The sequence below is a fragment of the Penaeus monodon genome, chromosome 28, assembly GCF_015228065.2.
Source record: "Penaeus monodon isolate SGIC_2016 chromosome 28, NSTDA_Pmon_1, whole genome shotgun sequence".
Lineage (NCBI taxonomy): Eukaryota > Metazoa > Arthropoda > Malacostraca > Decapoda > Penaeidae > Penaeus > Penaeus monodon.
The window spans coordinates 25974161-25974660 of record NC_051413.1 but is presented as its reverse complement, the minus strand read 5'-3'; positions in this window follow the sequence as shown (position 1 = coordinate 25974660).

The window sequence follows — 500 nt, the reverse complement described above, 5'->3', positions numbered from 1 at the left end:
GTGATAGTGAAGAGAGGCGAAATCTTCCCGTAGACCTTTGCGCAAAACTTCCGTGATGTTCTCATCTGTTCAGTCTTCACTTTCTACAGATCCACAGCACGTAGAATTCTATTATTATCCTCATATACTTCCTTTATAAACTATAAGTATATCCATTCTTATGTAAACTGTCAATGTACGCCGTAACTCCATCTTATGGCTATAATATTCGTACATGTACACACACAAACCCTCTTGTTCATATGCTATAGTTATAACGTACTTATGTGTTCTTTCCCAGATGTAAACCAGTCAACATTGCAGTATTTTACGCGCAACTTATCTCATGAACAAATGCCATCTTTTAGAGAAGTTAGATTAAAACAAAGATGACGAGGCCGAAAACAAAATACTGAGGGTTTTTTTCTTCCATTTTATATATATTTTAATATTTCTTCTCTTTGCTTTTTCTCGGCACTGGGAGCCTTAGCGTCCACGTGGCCATGGGGAATGGGCAAAGT